This window comes from Centroberyx affinis, unplaced genomic scaffold, assembly GCF_046629955.1.
Source record: "Centroberyx affinis isolate AG114_WGS23_722 - 3 ecotype Tasmania unplaced genomic scaffold, CSIRO-AGI_Caff_v1 ptg001434l_1, whole genome shotgun sequence".
In the NCBI taxonomy this organism is placed as follows: Eukaryota; Metazoa; Chordata; class Actinopteri; order Beryciformes; family Berycidae; genus Centroberyx; species Centroberyx affinis.
Genome location: NW_027279909.1, coordinates 148,539 through 165,446, shown reverse-complemented (window position 1 = coordinate 165,446; position 16,908 = coordinate 148,539). Strand labels below are relative to the sequence as shown.

General features: G+C 43.2%; 1 protein-coding gene across 2 annotated transcripts in view; it reads left to right on the top strand.

Moving 5' to 3' along the window:
- Positions 1-1,014: 1,014 nt before the first annotated feature.
- marchf8 (membrane-associated ring finger (C3HC4) 8) overlaps positions 1,015-16,908 on the top strand; it is a 77,666-nt gene continuing 61,772 nt past the window's right edge. For both annotated transcript variants that reach the window (XM_071526616.1, XM_071526615.1), the window contains exons 1-2: positions 1,015-1,107; positions 1,214-1,394. The gene's annotated coding sequence lies outside the window, so the exon portion shown is untranslated. The remainder of the gene's footprint in view (positions 1,108-1,213; positions 1,395-16,908) is intronic.

Genomic DNA, 16,908 nt, shown 5'->3' with positions numbered 1-16,908 from the left:
AAGCATGCCTCAAACTGCAGATATGGGGCACTTACAATGGACCATGAGCATAACGCATGTCATCCACGCTTCCTTGTTCATCCCAGTATCAAACACACACACCCACACATACACACACACACACACACACACACACACACATTCCTGAAGCAGAACTATAAAAACTGGATGTATGTTGCACTGCAGGAAAGGCTGGGAGGACTGAAGGACGCAAATCCTTTACTCAGTGTACTGAGTGTAAAATGTCTTCTCTTTTCTATCTTTTTTGTCCTTTTTAATGCAAATGTGCTTAAAGGGCTGTTTTACTATTAATAGGACAAGGGATAGCTGTTATGCGCGGCCGCCTGTCTGCACATTTAACACATCAACTCCCATCCTAATCCCCGCATGCAGAGAGGCGGCCTGTGTCCCTCAGCCGCTGAGACGCATGCATGTCAATTTGGCAGCCCCTGCGACTCACTCTGAGGTGCCCACTCGCCCCAGACAGAGCACAGAGGCTCTGTTGTCCGGCCCCAAGGACGGAGTGGCGGGCTGTGCATCAGTAATAAGCCCAAATACAATGAAGAGGTTTCACAGAGATAGAGCCGAGGCTTTGAGTCCACAGAGGCTACATTCCCTTCTTTAAGTGAGCCTTCCCCAACAAACTGTGCTGTGAATGAGGCGCTCTTGATGTGGAATTATATGGTGTGAATCACTTCAGTCAAGACGGCCATACACTACAGGCCATTCATAATCTGAAATGATGACCAATGCACTGGAACTTCTTAACACAGGGTGACAGCATCTGGATTATGAGTGTTGCTCTCAATAGACAGCAATCCTCGTTATTATTATCATCATCATCATCATCATCATCCTCTTTGAACAAAGCTAATTCTTATCCATCACCACCACCATCCTCCTCCTCCTCCTCATCATCATCATCTTTGTAGTCCACAGCCTTGATGCGCCCGCGTGCGCCGCCTGTCCTTTAAATTCATTATTTCCCTTGCATTTATTCACTCCATTTTAACGCGGAAGTCTGTGACGCATAGGCTACTACACACAGCTGCGAGCGGGGGGGCGATGAAATAAACAAAACGTCGTCATTCGGTGCCAAACGGAGCGGTGAGTGTCTTGTGTTTTTTGCCTCTATGTTGCCTCAGTAAAATGCGATGCAAATTTGATGGTCCTGCCGTGGTCCAATGCAGCTCTGCGTCCGTCTACATTGTAGCTCCGCTGCCTCTGCTGCGCCTCTCGCCTTATTAAAGCCAACCGGAGACGGCCGACGGACGGACGGACCGTGCGTCTGGACTGTTTGGGGATGTGATTGTGTGAGAATTTTCTTACATTGCCCCGCTGTAGAAGCTGACAGTCGGTCCTGCGACGTTCACCGTAGCCTGCTGTAACTAAAGGTTGGTATGCAAATTGAGTTTAATGTGATCGACCGATGCGCTCTGCAGCGATTTGTAGCTATTGTGCTGGTATCGGCTGAGATGCCCGCTGCTGATAGTGAAATTGGTGCACAAATTGGTCTGCTCAGTAGTGTTGTTCGTGAATTAAGACGAGACGTCATGTTGAACATGTCCCAGAAACCCTTTAGTCAAATTTCCTCGAGCCTTTAACGCCTGAGCCTTGGTCGTTTGTGGTGAAATAAGGTTGGAATATGAGGTCATGAAAATGTAATTTTAAAAATGGCATTCCGACACAATTAAGACGGGACCTTGGAAGATCTGTGAAAAGATCTTTAACCGTCTTTGCAGTTTCAGGATGTTGGTTATTCTCTTGCCTTTTGAAATAAGACAAATCCGTCTGGTGTTAGTATGGGCTCACAACAAGCGAGCGACACAGTGCGTTTGTGTCCTCTGACTTTATCACGAATATTGGACCAGTATTGGTAGGATTGTTTATGGTTGGATTCAGAGTACAAGTAACACCCCATAGCTTTGCCTCCGTCTTTTCACCGTGTATGTCCGGGCTACAGGTCTGGGGCGCACTGCCCGGCCGGTCGGTCCCTTATAATAAACCATAATAAACCCAGACAGCAGGCGCCCTAGATAGCTGCACTGCTTCTATAGGCTACAGTCGCCTGCAAACCAATGTCAATAGTGATTCCACTGAGATAACTTACAAAAATCCTTCTTTTCATATTGTCTGCCGGCCATTCAAACACCAGCAACACAGAAATTTGACACTGAATTATATGAAGCTATAATTGTGTTGCATTGCATCATACCAATTAGTGACAAGTTTGCACCCCATTCTGCCATCAAACACACTCAGCTGGAGTTAGTTCCTACAGTGCTTCTCCCATTACACTCTATCTCCTCCATCATGGCTGCAGGATCAGCTTTCCTCACTTTGTTCTATCTTGAACTCCTGTGCTGCCATTCACACCATCATATCTAGACGTGTCAGACAGTGTATTACAGTTGCAGTCAATTTGATCATGTTCGTATATATATTTTTTTAAGATGCAGCAAAGCAGTGTAATGTAAACTAGGTGGAAATGCTTTTTGTTCTTGTGACAACCTGCCTCTGCTGCTAATGTGCGATAAAGCCTGCTGTGATATTCACTTTCGCCATCAGGAGGCCAAACTAATTAGCCTCTCAGTCTCCATATTCTGTCACACCAAGGTTACAAGTCTCGCCTGGGTCTCAAAGACACCTTCCTATAATTCCATCCTTATCATGATCCAGGATTCAGCGTCGTGTTCAGCTACTGTTGGGGCCCGAGGAAGAACCAGCTGTGTCTCTGTGTATGTGTGTGTTACATCACTGTAGCCCGTGGTTATGTCTTTGCCACTGTTGTGAAATACTGAGGGCTTGTTGCGATAAGAGAACTCATTGTCCCATTGGTATCTGCGGAGCGTGCATGCATAAACTTGCAGATAACACAATGCTTATTCTCTCTGTTGAGCTGCTGTGTAACTAATCCTGCCTCCTCTCATGGGATTACCGCATATAGATTGGCTCCCTTTTCATACACACAATGTTTAAGTTTCTGACACACTTGAGCGTTTGAACAGTGACGACGGACAGTGGCCTTCCTGTAGGCAGACAGTTGGAGCTCTAATCTTGGTGTCGTACGTGAGCTAGGGACAAAAGAAATATCTCTGCTCAGAAAAATAAATTGCTTTTAATTTACAGCAGCAGTCTGAAAAAAATGAACATTTTAGTAAAAGATGTGCCGGTCTTTTGTTCAGATAATGAGCAAACATCACATGAAGCCGAGAGTAAACATATGATGCTTGCTCTCTGCTTCCTTACTTAAATTACAGAATTGATCTCAAGTGCATCGTTGAGAAAATAATTTCAATGTAGCAGACACAAGCAAAAAGCAAACCAAATGAAGTAACCTCTGGTAGCCTGCTTAGACAAATCCTAGCCAAGGCAGGAAGAAAAATGGCCTTTATTCAGATATCTCTATGGGTTTCTCAAAGGTTTGTGGTGGACTCCATAAGCAAAGACTGCACCGGGACCAACCTGTTGTTTATAGTATAGAATCATTTGATAGTTTCATAATGACCAGATCAACTCGTTCCCCAGCGTTTGGGCCACTCTACTGCTCTCCCTCTACTTTATATTCTTCGCAGTCCGGCCTCTCATCTGGGCCGGCTGATGGTGTGCTCTTGAACAGCAAGGGATTTGTGTGTAGGACTCACAAGCATTCTGCGATTGTGTGAAATCTCATCTATTCCAGGGGCCCGAGCCGACAACAGATTCTGAGGTCGTCAGTAGTCCTGACAGACCTGACTACAGGGAGAAAGGAAAAACTAAAGCCATAATTATGATTCCAAACAGGAGGAAGAGGAGGGCCGAGGCCGTGCCAGTTAATCTGCTAAAACTGAGAGGGAAGGAGCCTGGAGTCTTAATGGACTGTGCCATTGTGCGATTGCAAATTAACTCGTACCTCCCGTCTTCAGAGATACAGCATGTTCTGAGGAAAGTTATTGGAGGGTGGAAAAAATGTGATCAAACTATCTGAAAGCCCCTATAGTAGCTTTCTGCCAATTAACTGCTGGCATTGTTTGACACAATTGGTTGTGATGGTGAAGTGTGCCTCCCACAGTATTTTAAAGAGCGGAGCCAAGAATGGATTTGACAGCACCTATTGTGTTATTCTATAGCAATTTCAATCAAATTCAATTTAACAAAACCCAGAAACATTTTGACTGGTTTCGGGGCTGACATTATTGGCTTGCAGAAAGGCTTTCAGATAAAGGTTTTCAATTCTGGTTTATCTACTGTAGTCGCACTCTTTGTTGTGGCAAATTAGTCAACTGTACAGCAACTGATGTCTGTTCAGCATGTTCAGTAATCTTTACCTATAGATAATAAACGTAGAAAAACAGATTGGGGCTTCACAAAATGAGATTATTATGAGAAAAGATTATTCTGGTGGATTTGTTAGCAACAAGACAATATCTTGCTCTCGCTTTCGCTCTCTCTCTCTAACACACACACACTTCCTTTTTCGTTGTATTTCCTGTATACTCGCAAGTAGCGCTGATAGAGGATCAGCTGGGACTTCTCAAAGGTTTAGTTTTCCCACACATGATCATTATTTTTCTGCCCTACCCAGAGAAAAGCGCTTTCAAATTTCTTTCTTACTATCTTTTGATTGCTTGTCAAGTGTCACCATTCCTTGTTTTGTCATGTCAACCTGTTTTCAAAATGGCACCTGTAGAAAAAAACTCGCACTGCATCAGTTTTTTTTCAACAGTTTTCACCTGCTCAGTCCGCAATCTCTGCTGTTAAACTATAAATTAGTATTGATTGCATCGTGCAGAGAGAGAGGAAATGGAACTAGCCAACAAAAATGAGTATTCACACACCCAGCATACATATCCTGTTCCCTTTTACCAGAAGAGTGTGTGTGTGTGTGTGTGTGTGTGTGTGTGTGTGTGTGTGTGTGTGTGTGTGTGTGTGTGTGTGTGTGTGTGTGTGTGTGTGTGTGTGTGTGTGTGTGTGTGTGTGTGTGTGTGTGTGTGTGTGTGTGTGTGTGTGTGTGTGTGTGTTAGTGAGTGTATTTGTGTGCCTCAAATGTCTCCGTGTTCAGGATGTGGGTTTTTCTGGACTCCTGTGTCTGCAAGGAAGCCATAATAATGTCAGTCATTACTCTGTTAGACCTCCAGCGTTGCAATATTTAATTGTTTTTGTATTGATCTTAGGCTTCGCTCATTAAAAGTCTATCAGCAGTATTATGCACACTCTATCCACACACCACCATATGGCAGCTGTACAAGAGCAGTGTCTCCTGCACCATCTAGACTTTGTGCATCTGTGCCGTACAGTTTTTGTTATCTGATCCTGGACTATAATAGTATGAACACATCCCCTGCTAGTCTTGTTGTATCAGCGTCTGGCTGGGCTGTAACATGATAACATAATAAATGTGTCGTACTGTGTAGTTTTTCTTTCCCTCCTGTGCTCTAACTCAATCCTGCCCTGCCCTACTACTGTGTCCCACAGTGGCCTGTCTTCTTCCATAGGGAAGGGAATATTGATCCGCTCTAATGACTTCCTTCTATGGATGATGTCATACATCCCACCGCTGTGATATCCAGCCTCGTTACACTGGCTGGAATATTGGTAAAGCAGTTTTCTGAGTGTTTAAAAATGCAGAAAATAGGACAGCAGGGCACTGTGTGTATATTTACGACAGATCTTACATATAGCCTTGTCCACTCAAGCTTGTGTGTGTGTGTGTGTGTGTGTGTGTGTGTGTGCTTGCATAATGTGTGTATAGTAGGGTGCTGTGAAATTGTAATGTATGGGATGAAAGGGGGAAAGCCTGAGACAGTTGCTATACATCAAGCGTGCAGAAGTGCAAGCTCAGCTGGAATGGACGGTATGGTGGTACTGCTGCGTGGTCACGGTCTATGGTTGATGATGTCATTAGAGCTGTCTTGGTGTCCCAAGGTCTCTGTCTGGCGGTGGCAGCGGGCCGGGAGGAGGGCGTGTCTGAGAAGCCGAGTCTCGGCAGCGTGAGACAATGTTGCAGTCGAGATGGATCCATCACACACTTTTGACTGTAATTGGATCCCATTTGGGGTTTTATGTTTCATTGTCTCAGTTAAATAATCCAATGGTTCAAAATTAGGCGCTAGACCATAATTCACTGTTTTTTGCTTACAGGCCGCTATCTTGAACCAAGCCAGCAGAACCAGAGTTGACTCTTGTGTTAATACATTACTTCTGATTGGTGGAGCTGACTTCAGACTCGGTGCTGGTGTTACATTACTTCTGATTATCAGAGCTGACAGCAGGTTACAGTAGAATGGATGCGAGAACATGGAAGAAGTGATGAAAATTAGCGTCAGGCTGTGCATTATATTATAGAAATGTGTTTGATTCTACCTGTCTGTCTGTCTGTCTAATCACCACATATACTTTATAGTCCCTCAGATTCATGCAGTTTATTACTCTTTATTGAAACAAAATTGGTCAGCATTTAAACTAATTATGGCAAGACATCAACTACTATTGTATTCATTTTATGAAAGCTTTGCGACTGTAATAAATCAATCAATGCAACTTGAAAAACCATTGTGGAAAGGCTGTTCCCATGGGTGTCTCTTATGCAGCTTTTCATTACAATAAAAAAGTTGATTTAAAAAAAATTAATTAACTGAGGTTTGCTGATGGATTTTTGTCCCAGCACGTTGAACCTCACTAATCTGAATCCTTTGAGGATGGAGTCGAAGGTCAAATGTTTGGATGACTGAAATACATTGATATATTTGGGCAAATCTTATTCAAACTATAAAGCTCCCAATCCACAAATGCTGAAAGTTATAAACCGTTTTAACCGTCTAAAATTTCAAATAATAATCTGTGACATTTTCATATAAACTCATTTCTGTTCTGCTCCTCTCTCTCTCTCTCTCTCTCTCTCTCTCTCTCTCTCTCTCTCTCTTTCTCTCTCTCTCTCCCTATCCAACTGATATAAGCAATATCGATTCAACCTTTATCCTGTTCATAAAAGCTTTTACATTTGTTGTTCTAAACACCTGGTACTGGGTGGGGCTTTCCAATGGAAAATCTGTCACACAGGAAAATAAAATGCACCATGTCACATTTCCTGCAGCGGCAACAACAGTTTCTTTGGAATTACTAGAAGAAGAGCTGAGTCACTGGCATGAGCAGTGATAGCCACCATGGCTGGACAAAGAAAAGAGCACCACCTACAGAAACTCAAACTTCAGCTGAACATTTAAGGGAAAAAACATCACAGTACTGGACGCACTGTTTGATTGACAGGTGATCTCAGGGAAATGCAGTGCAACCTTTGGAACTTTATCATCCCTCCATTCAGGTGTAATTTACTCCAGTGTTTGTAAACACTACAGATGGAAACAAACCTTTTACAGCCTCAAAATACACGTAAAACTCATGTTTAGTTCCCATACTATCAGTCCTTTATCTAAAGCTCAGACAATACATTTCATAGTGAAAAATGTCTTCAATCCAGGAAAAAACTACATTGCAACAGCGATGCCATTCTGCAGTTGCATATTGTATTTTTGTATATTTTTTATGTATCCACAAGGAAATTACAACACCCTTACAACGCCCATTATAAAACAGGTAGTTCCGAACAACCAATCTGATTGGTCAATCCAGGATTGACCAGTGATGCTTACTGACCGCATCACTGTCGTGCCAATAATGACGGTAAAGCTCACCCTCTCGTGTAATATTGCTTAAATTTATTTGGATACTAAATAACGTGGAACAAATGGGGTTCTGCTGTAGTTTCATAGTGAAAGTGAAAGTTTGGTTCTTATCACTGAAGCGTTTTCAGATTATTCCCCATGTAGAGTCTAGATGCTGTTTGTACTGCCAGAGGAGGTTTGGTGCCTGTAATTTTTTACTTAAGTGTATCCATGAATCTTATCCCATCCAGCACAACCATGTCAGAGGCTTTCCCCAGCTGCAGCAGCAAAAAAAATTATTCCAGCCCTAATTCCCCGCTGTGTTTTAGAAAACCCCATGATCCTTTGATCATTTTAATTCAAATCACAGTGCTATGATGCGGTTATTAATGGTGGTTTACAAAAAACCAAATCATTTTACTATTGCTTGTTGTAGACACAATATGAGGTAGTACACTTGAATTTGTTTTTAAGCTACATAAGTTGTGGAAGAAAGCTTTTTAGAGTTTTGATTAGTAATTTACATGACTCATGACTCTTACATGAGTCTTGTCAATACAATAGAATCAGTCAGATTATCATAATGTCTTGACACTGAGGGTGGAGGCAATCAATGACACTTTAAAATCACTGTCCAGCGTACATGTGCTGCATTACCTGACTAAGATCCCTTGCAGGAACAAAACATGGTTATCAAACTAGGGATAAAATAAAAATGTGTTGCGGGCTGCGGGATAACTCCCACTTCTTGATAACCTTTAGTGGGATATTTTCTGTCCAGAGTGGGATTAAGATCGCTGTTCTCCCAGGCCCGGAGTAATGAGGCTGACATGACACTACCTATGTGACATTATCAGGAGTGTACATGGAGAAAAGTATTAATTAGGTCTGTGTAACCACCGGTCTTTTTAGCCTGTGATGATGGCTCTGTGTAATCTTAAAATGTTCTGAGCTGAACAGTGTGTCCCCAAGGCAGCCTGAGGTGCTGTTTGACTAACAACTCTATACGCAGTGGCACATGGGTCCAAGCTGTGTTATCTGTGCCGGCTGATAGAGACAGACGCGTGTTTAATTTTGTCCGGGTATACAGGCTCCAGGGTGGGTTATTACACAGCCAGTGTGGAAGGTCTGATGATCCAAATTACAAAGAGATAAGTGTCTTTTTCAATGATGCAGGTTGGCTTAGTCAAACAAACCTGACATCTCCATTTGCTCAGTTGCTTTGGATATGGCTGCTGTGAGAGGAGGAGGAAGAGGAGGAGGAGGAGGAAGATAGTCTAAATCAAGACTCCTCTTGATGTGTCAAAGTGGCAAAAGTTGAGTGATGAATATCCCACTCTCCATATGTGCACCGTGTCTCATCACTCCCTCTCAGGCACAGTGTCGGCATCTGATCTCCAGAGATACTAAATGACTGTAAACTTTAAACACTAGTTTTGTGCTGCCAGGCCAGAAGAAGGCTGACTCTCTTTGCACCAGTTGCAATATGCAGTTTTACTGAATTAAATTTCTGCAGTTCTGTGTTATGTTTCAGAGTGTATTTGCAGGCAGAGCTGGTTAACCACTGTGCTCGTGACTGTCGGAGCCCAGTCATCTTTCAGCTGCTGCTGTTGGCTCTCTGAGGAGAGGCCAGTGAGTCAGCTACCAGTCGGACCAGCAGCCTCTCAAGCTGTCTCTCAGTCTGCACACACACACACACACACACACACACACACAGTCACGTCTGCTGGATCATGGAGCGCTGTGGTGGGCTGCTACTGCCTGCTGGTCCACAACTCCTCCACAAAGAGTGGGGTCATTCTGCCAAGTGGCAGGTGGATGCACACTAGCCTGAGGAGAGTCGTGGTCATTATCTCAGAAACCACGCTTTTGTATCAGGACTGTGTTTACTGGTAATGGTTACAGTGAAAATGCTTTCAGTTTCACTGGTGCTTTTTTATTTTATTCACTTCCTCATTCTTTCTGTGCAGTGGCCTCCACGTATGAAGGTTATTATCAATACATATTATTATTATTAGTATGATTACCTGTCACAGGCAGTGTGTAGCCTACACCACAAACCTGAATTTCTATACATGACGTTTTGTTGGTAGCTTTTGTGGGTAATTATGCGCCTTTGTATGGAACTGAGCATTAAGGTGATGATTATAACTGCTGGAGAATTCTTGGTAACTCTCCACTTGACTTGTGACTCTTGACAAGTGACAGCCTCTCGCTGGTCTGTGAAGGTCAGCCTGCTCAATACATTTAAAAGTTAGTACAAGGGTGTATGGAAAATGTGTGTTAATGCGGTAAATATTATACAATGGGTAGTTTGACTGGTCTCACATACTGATATTTCCCCTTGTCAAAACAGAAATTGATTGCCGTGATAACTCTTGTAATAAGCAGGCACTTAGTCCTTGTTGCTTTATCATGTTTCTTATTATGTGTATATGTTACTTTATAGAAAACTTTCCAGACAATATTGTGTTCATATGAAGACCATAATATGTGGGAGTGAGTTCTTTATTTTTATGGGAAACTATGTGCTGCACTTCATGCTTACTGCATCACCGTCATATTCATAAGAAATCTCTCTTGGGTATTATTGCTATATTGCATATAGGGACAATATCTGTGTATATGGGACTAAAAGATTACTAACCCATGTGCTACAGTGTCTGTCCCTGTCTACCATTCATGGCAGATTGGATACCGCTGGCCTATAAATGAGCGTCATTTTAGAAGAATTAAATGTTCACCAGACATTAACTCAAACCCTTGGGGAGCATGTTTTACTACCATTATATTTGAGCAGTATCTCCTATTTTGGACTGATCAGAGGGAAGCAATTCAGTTAACACATTGAATAAATCAGCATAAATGGCCAAAAACATAAAAAAAAATTCAGGAAGCAAACCTAAAATTATTGCAAGACTTCAAAACCTTGGAGAATGTTTTGCAAGTTGTCATGAGACAAGAAATTGTTGTGGTGGCTGCAGCCTGCAGGATATTGTCATACCAGCGAATGATGGGCATGGTTGAATTGTTTGAGATATCACCTTAGAAAGTGACAAGAGCTAAAACAGGTGTTTGTGTTTTCTAGTAACCTCTTTAATGAGTCATAACTGCTAAAGATGACTGTTTCAGGAATTCATTTTGGGTGACACATCCTGTAACTGCGCAGTTTGTAATATTTAACTGTCAAGGTAGCATGGCATCAGTATATGAAACAGGTAAACTGATTGGTGTTTTTGGCTTTAGTGAACTATATGAAGGTTTCTTCGTGGAATAGTGCATGTCAGTGTGCAGAGACAAGCCTGGGCAACAAGGAGCTAACACAATATCTCCACAATCTTATTGTTGGAAGGTTTAGATTAGGGGAGGCATATAAAAAGATTTCCTTAAATATACCCTGGAACGCAGTGAAGACCATAATTAAGAAGTGGAGGAAATATGGCAGCGCCTGGGCTGTGCCTAATCGTCTCTCCAAGATGGATGACAGTGCAGGGGGAAGCTCATCAGAGAAGCCAAAAGGCCAACAGCAGCCTGAGAACAGCTGCAGGACTGGATGGTCGAGTCTGAGCACTTCATGCGTGTAACCAACATTAAGTGTGTTCTCCACAGTTCTGGTCTGTGGTGCAGAAGCCTCTTCAGAAGCCTCAGAAGCCTCTTCAAACTAAAAGAGCATCCAGCCCCATCTTAATTATGCAAGAAGACACAGTAAAGTCTTGTGGTCTGATGAAACCAAGCTAGAATGTTTTGGTCTTACTTCCAAAAAAATATGTTTGCCACAGAGCCAACGCAGCCCATCATCCAAACAACACAGTACCTACTGTTCAGCATGGCGAGGGCCGCATCGCGCTGTAGGGCCGTTTTATCTTCAGCAGCATACACTACTGTTCAGACAGTTATTCTGTTCAACTCTCCAGGATGGAGGGGAAAATACAGAGATACCAAGATATTTGGGGGGAAATCTACTACCCCCTGCAAAACAAAAGCTCAAATTCAATAATTTTGTCTATCAATATGTTCAACTTGACTCAACGTACACAGCCGAATCAACAAAGGAATGGCTCAGTAGAGTCTGGGCCTCCAATCCTGTAGCAACCACGATGTTTTCCCTCTTTAAATGCATTGTCAGAAAGAAGTAGCCTTTTGTTTTGTTGGTTTTATTTTTGAGGCTTGATTTTGCTGGTTACTGTATCCAAATGAAAGTGGAAAACAGTCTGATTTAATAGGTTTTCATCTCAGGACTCAAGGCAATAAAAACAAGGAAATTTGAAAGCATATGCAGACTTTTAATATCCCCTGTATGTCCTGTAGGCCTGTGGTATCACCAGCATGGGTTGATTATTTGCTAAGCTTACACCAAATAAAGGTGTGTGTGTGTGTGTGTGTGTGTGTGTGTGTGTGTGTGTGTGTGTGTGGTGGCACGGTTACCTAATGGTTACAGAGCCTGGCCCATGACAAAAGGGTCACAGGTTTGATCAACCAACAGCCACTGTGTCCATCAACCTCTAACTATGCTGTGTCCTTTCACCGCTCTTGACACTGAAGCCCCACCTGCTTACTCATTGTATAATCTCTCTGGATATCAGCGTTGGCTAAATGCCTAAAATGTAAATGCCAATCTGTGCGTGTGTGTTCAAGTTTGCGTCTGCACCTGACTGTGTTTATTTGTACAAACAGGCTACCTAGTTGTGTCTTTGTTGGACCGAGCTTGACAGTGACGCCCTGCCGTATATCACATAAATTAAATCTAGTTTATTGCTTTAGGTTACTCCGTGTATGGGTGCATACCAAAGGATTCGATATGTCTGTGATTTGGTAAAGGCTAGAAAGGAAAATCAGTTCCTTTGACAATGAAACCTACAGTATACTTTTCTCTGTATAATTTCAATTCCAGAGCTCTGGCTGCCTTCTAATAATGCTAGAGGTATTAACTAATCTGTGTTCTGCTGCTCTTGTATCTACTGTAGCAGAAAGATTACAAAAGCTGCATATTCAGTGTGTGTTTTGCGGAGTGTATCTGCTATGTGAGTGATTGCCCTGTCTAACAATTTCACTTCCACGTCTCCACATTTTGGATTTCTTGATGCGTTTGCACTTTTCTCCTTACTTTCGCTCTCCAGATATTTCATTCTGCTCTTCCAGCAAAAATCCAGTAATCATCCCGCACCCTCTGTTTACTCTCTCCGTCTCTGTCTCTCTCTTATCTTCCCATCACACGCACATTCAGAGAGAGAATCAAACGGTAACCTGTCAAAACTCCCTTGAGTGAGTTTCTAAATTCCGCAGCCATGCATCGATGGGACGTTATTTTTGCCTTTTACTCTCTCTTGATTTCTGCCTTTCATGACGCGGCCTGTGAGGCTGTCAGAGTGGGACGGGGCGGGGAGGGAAGGAAGGGAAGGGATTGGAGGAACTCTGGAGGGAGGAAGGCGGCGAGGCAAAGCTCCCCCTGGACAGAGAGGAAGGACTTTCCCCAAGACGATCCATATCATCACGGCCACAGAGAGAAAGAGCTCCAGCCTTTCATCTTCCACTCGCAGCCTCGTCCCTGCTTGGCCGGCTGCATTATGCCCATCACACACTCTTGTGTTAGACGACATGGTGTTTGGATTCCTCTGTGAAAATAGGCTATGTGTCGTGGTACAATTTTAATTTTAGCCTATTTCCAGACTACAGGCCGCAAGTTAGATTCACTCTTCATCTTTGCACAATGATATTTCACAGTGCAAACATGCTCCATGTTTGAAGTTACAAGGAAATGGCATCTGTAATTCAGCTTCTTCTTTTTTTATGTGGTGAAGTTGCAGGCTGTATATGATGGGAGGGACAGAAATGTTCAGAAATCTTTGACTAGTACACGATGAGGAAATTGCTAAAAACACATTTTCCAGGAAGTAAAAGTAATCAGATTCTGATGTAAAGATACAAAAAAATATTGTTAAACAGGCGTAAGTTGTGACACAGAAGACTTAAACATTAAAGATTTTCTTCGGGGGCCTGTTAAGAATTTGATAGCGAGGGGAAGGTTGGAAAGCAGCTCATGATTTCTTACTATCTTTGGTGTTTTATAGATTAGGGCTCCCTCTGTCCGGTTACTGTGGACTTGGGGAATTCAGCAAAGATTCATTGGAAGATTTACACCTAAGTCAAGTGACACAGTGCACAAATCCAAAGTGTATATAACTAAACTTTGAATGGCCTATTTCTGTGCATCCAGGCCAAAGCCACTGTGTCTATTCTGGTAGTGGTAGTGAGAATGAAACATGTAAGTTAGTAGGTCCTCTTCCCTTTGCCACTGAGATTTACAGGAGAGGAAGTCTTTCACAGAGGAACTATTGCAAGGCCTCAGTGTGTGTGTGTGTGTGTGTGTGTGTGAGAGAAGCGAGTTACTTAGTGGGAGCTTGTTTGTCTTTCTCTCTGCAGCTCTGGTATGCCCTTCACACCTCCCCGGCAGGTGAGACAGAGTGTGCGAATGTGAAAGTCATTGTGGGACTTGCCGGTGAATTCCCAGAGGATTTGGCAGGTGTGTAAAGAGCACCGGGCCTTCCCTGCTCCCCACCAACAAGGCTGTTTACCCCCCCAGACGCCTGTTCAAAGCTCACTCCGCCAACCTCACAATTAATCAAACCCAAAACGGACTCTCATTAGCATATAATCAAATGGGGCGGTTGACAGTGGTGTTATGAATGCAATGAACTTAAAGTTTGTAGATGCTTTTGATTAATCTTGTGAAAAGGCGAACGGGCGTGGAGACATTTAGGAGGCAGAAAGAAAGCCACCGTAATATTCACACCACACTGCCGCTGATAAATTAGACTACAGCATTTGAAAGGACAATGAGTTTATGAGAAACATTATGATAATTTATTCCTAGTATGTTATGAAAAAGTGCTAAATTAAAAAAATCAAAAGTTTTCAAGTTGTGTGTGTGTGTGCATGCTTGTAGAATATACTGTGTGAGTGACAGTTGAATTGTCTAACACAGTTGTCTGATAATTTAACCAAAACTTGTGTCCCTGGGTCCTTATTTTGGCTCTGTGATGTGTTTACGTGCATGTGTGTGTGTGTGTGTGTGTGTGTGTGTGTGTGTGTGTGTTCATGCATGTTTGATGAAGAGAACTGCGGCAGGCTTTATCAGCGAAGCCCATCAAGTTTGACTGATCCGCTGTTAATCTGTGTTCTGTCTGGAAGAAGTGCTAGCTCTGGCAGGGCGTTAAGACCAGCGAGTCCAATCATCGCTGCCAACACAGCCATACATCTGTGCCAGGAGAAAATTAATGCCCCCGTTTCTACTCTGACTTGTACCGTTCAGCAGAGGCATCCGTCCAACATGGAGGCATATCGGTAGCATTTTCCCTTATAAAACTTTCCTCTCGTAAAAGGATTTAAAAGCGAAATGTCCTTGGAGGGTACAGCAATCAAAGCGGGAAATAATTACATTTTCAGGGGCACCTGCCAATTTGACCGATGCATGAGGCCAGATGTAACGGCAAATCTCTCACTGGAAGTAAAATTTTTAAGAACTGTCTTAATGAGGAACACTGCATAGCCGCCTATGTTATTACAGTGGCTGGGACAATCCAATCAGTACTTCATCTTCCAAATTATTCTCTATGAAGCTGTAACCTCTGTATTAAATCACAGATTAAGGGTCAGGGCAATCTCTCTTCTCCCTGGTTATGGGAGACAGCCATGAATGTCCACTAATGAAGACTGCGTTGGCCCTCGGGTCGGGTTTAGTGAGGTTAACTTACTTGAAATCTGAACTACATCTGTGTTTGCTTTTACCCAAGGTTTTTGATACAATATAAACCTGATTTGTGCTGAAGGCCTCTTGAGTAAATCGGCAATCCAGTCTGTCTTTAGATATAGACGATGGCTGTAGTGCAGTAATGTAAAGATTGATTGATACACAGCTGAGTTTTTCTGCCTGGTTACGCATCAGGACTGGAGACTGGGCTCACAGCCATTTATCAGGTCCTATCTGACAGCTGGGACAGAGAGGGGCCTCTTGGCAAACTGAATAACAGTAGAGCTCAGCTGAGCAGAACGCAGATGAGACAGGACTTTGATTTACCTGGCAGAGGGAGAGAGAGGGGAAGACTAAATTGAACAGCTAAATTGTCTCTTGTTAACATGAACGGTCTTCAGTGGAATAATGCAATTGACAGTAATATTCCTCTCTGTGGGTGGATGCTGTGGTCAGGATGCTCCTCTGATGGATGTGTGGCAACATAGATGAGTAAAGCTCGTGTTTCTTGTCATAGTGTGAGGAAACTTTCAGAGAACCAGGCAGTTCGCACGCCTTCATTTATCTGGCGCCATCGTTCCCGTAACAGCTCACGCCTACCCCTGGAGCTGCTGCCATAGCAACAGGTCAGTGTCACACTGGAACCACGGGGAGCTTTGTGATTGGTTGGAGAGTTGCCGGATTTGTAGGTATTAATATTATTGCGTTGAACTCTTTGACTGGCAGCCTTACCCAGCGGACACGCGTGGCCGGAAATAGCCAAATCTCACATCCAAGGGACCTTCTGACAGCTTGATTGACAGATCGAGTTTAGCCGTGTTTATTAATCCCAAAAATATGCATGGTATCGGATGAATGGAATGTTTTATATGAGGAAGGAGTAATCCTGGCTGCCTATCTGGCACATTGCTTAGCCCATTAGTGCAATCCCTCAGTCCAACAAAGACCTTAGGCTTGAAACAGTACGCCAATTAAGAGTGGGAGGATTTTACTACGGTTGTTATTTAGAAGTGACTAGCTTTCCGGTACCGGAGGATAGAGAGTCGGTATGCGGCGCTTTAGGCACCGTCAGTGTGTCGCTGACCGCACAGACAGAGATGACAGTGTGATGGATGCTGTTGTTTATTTCATTGCACTGCAGCAAACGCTGTCATGTGAACCACAGCTTTACAAATGCAGTGCACAGATATATGACACAGCTGGTCTATGTGTTTGTTTTTGTGTGGTTTGTGTGGTTTGTGTGTGTGTGTGTGTGTGTGTGTGTGTGTGTGTGTGTGTGTGTGTGCATATAGGGCAGGGCATGCATGTTGTCTTCATGCTGCTCAGTGAGTCTGTTTGTGTTGGATTCTCTCTCTCTCTCTCTCTCTTTCTCTCTCTCTCTTTCTCTCTCTCTCTCTCCTCTCTCTCTTATTTACTTCACATCGTAGGAAATGGCAAGAGATATTTTGTAGTCAATAAAGAAGTCTGTCGCTTGTGGTTGAAATACAGTAGAGAGATGTTTAATGATGATGCCCTCTGGGG